Source organism: Eriocheir sinensis, chromosome 49 (genome assembly GCF_024679095.1).
Source record: "Eriocheir sinensis breed Jianghai 21 chromosome 49, ASM2467909v1, whole genome shotgun sequence".
Classification (NCBI taxonomy): Eukaryota; Metazoa; Arthropoda; class Malacostraca; order Decapoda; family Varunidae; genus Eriocheir; species Eriocheir sinensis.
Window position 1 is genome coordinate 9514208 of NC_066557.1, and position 2192 is coordinate 9516399.

General features: G+C 41.1%; 1 long non-coding RNA gene across 1 annotated transcript in view; it reads right to left on the reverse strand.

The window, feature by feature from the left end:
• Positions 1-1182, reverse strand: part of LOC126981664 (uncharacterized) — a 5978-nt gene extending 4796 nt beyond the window's left edge. Inside the window, exon 1 of the long non-coding RNA XR_007734018.1 lies at positions 1098-1182. This is a non-coding gene — a long non-coding RNA (uncharacterized LOC126981664). The remainder of the gene's footprint in view (positions 1-1097) is intronic.
• Positions 1183-2192: the final 1010 nt, after the last annotated feature.

Below are 2192 nucleotides of genomic sequence, written 5' to 3' on the forward strand. Positions count from 1 at the left end.
CGGAAGGAGAGGCAGTAGACGAGTGATCAGCAAGCGGGCGTGGTGACTGGTGAGTCCGTGGTGAGTCCGTGTTCGAGTCCCACCGAAACACTGATTTTTAAGCCATCGCTGAGTGGCGGAAGGCTACCCACATGCTGCCCAGATATTCAATCAACCCTAGCTTCAGCGACTATGGTCAAGAGGAGCACAGGGGGACAACATGGGCCAAGCCACTATAAATAAAATTCGCCCGCGCCACTAATGAGCTGGGGCCGTCCAAAAGGCGCCTCAAGACAGTCTATCGCCCCTATACGCAGCACCAAAAAAAAAAAAAAATGTAAACGGTAATATAACAGACTTACATGGGGAGAAACTGACCCCTTGAGAAATTTAAAAGGATGAAATAAAAAGTAAGCCTAACGAAAGAAGAAGAAAAGAAGAGAGTAAAGAAGAGGAAGGAAAAGAGGAAGAGAAGAAACAGTGGGGGAGGAAAATAACCATAAAAAGAATCAACAGTTGAGAAATGTAAAAGGAAAAAGGAAAAAAAAACACCAACAACAGAAGAAGGAAGAGGAAGAAGAGAAGAAAAAAAAAGGAGGAAAAGAAGGAAAAGGGGAGGAAAGGATGAAAAATAGAACCCAATAGAAGAAAGATATGGAAGGAAAAAATAAAATCCATTAACATCTTACTGAAAACAGGAAAGGAAAAGGAGAGAGGAGACAAGAAGAAGAAGGGAAAAAGGAAGGAAAGAAAGGAAAAAGAAAAAAACACCCAATAAATGAAAAATGTGAAAGGAAAGACGAAAAGATAAAACTACCTTACCGAAGACAGAAGAGGAAGAGGGGGAGAGACGGATGAAGAGGAAGAAGGAAAATGGAGAGGAAGAAAAAGAGGATAAAATAAAAAGAACCCAATAAAAGCAAAATGTGAAATGAAAGAAGAAAATAAAAACTTACCTAACCAATGTAACTTTAAAACACCAACTCAACAAAATTAAAGAAACAATAAAAAAAGTTAAATGTAAAATAAAAGGAAAAAAAAACTAACTAACCAATCTGTCTTACCAAAAACAACAGCAGCATACAGAAATCAAAACACAGGTAAATCAGTTCACTCACCTGTCCTCTCCTTCCCTCCAGGTGACTTTGGCAGTACGCGGCGCCAGGTAATGAGGAAGAAAGACACCTGTCCCCCGCAACACCTGTGAGGGGAGAAGGTGAATGGTTAGACAAAGCAGGTAATGAGAGAGAGAGAGAGAGAGAGAGAGAGAGAGAGAGAGAGAGAGAGAAAGAGATTTACATAGATCTCTCTCTCTCTCTCTCTCTCTCTCTCTCTCTCTTTAATCCAGTAACTTCTAACCCCAATTACAAATAACAATTCTACAACAATTACCTTATCTAAACGAGCAATCTCTCTCTCTCTCTCTCTCTCTCTCTCTCTCTCTCTCTCTCTCTCTCTCTCTCTCTCTCCCTGATCGATTTACTTATCTATCTATCTTATCTATCTATCATCCTCTTCCTCCGACTGTTTTTTTCATATTTTTAAAACATGGGAAAATCTCATCTTTTCATCCGTTTTCTTTTTTTCTTTTCCTCTTTTTGTGTAAAGTTTGTTATTTATCTACGTTAATTTATCTCTTTCTTATCTTATTCTCTCTCTCTCTCTCGCTCTCTATCTATCTATCTCCCTATCTATCTATTATCTATCTTTTTTCCTTCCCCCTTCTTCCGCGCGCCTAAACACCCCTGACATTTTTTTTAGTAAGTTTTGTCTATTTCATTTACCTTTGTTTCTTATCTTATTCTCAATCTATCTAAATCTATCCATTATCTATTTCTCTCTCTCCCCTTGCCCCCTAAATCTCTCATCACCCCCCCCCCCCCCCCCCCGGAAACACCCCTGTCTTTATTACTGTAAGTTTTGTCTATTTTATCCTTGTCCCCTATCTTATTCTCTCTATCTATCTGTTATCTATTTCTCTCTCTCCTCTTTCCCCCAATCTCATCCTCCCACCAACACCCCTGCCTCGGACCCCCGCAAACGGCTCCCAGATGCACGGCCCCCACCTGTTCCTTCAGAGCCACAGGTGAGTGTCCATGATAGCTGCTAATTAGACACGGCGCCGAGTAATTGTGCTCGATGACCCTGGCGCTGGGAGTATTACCTGGGTGCTGTCTGTCTGCCTGTCTGTCTGTCTGTATGTTTGTGTGTCT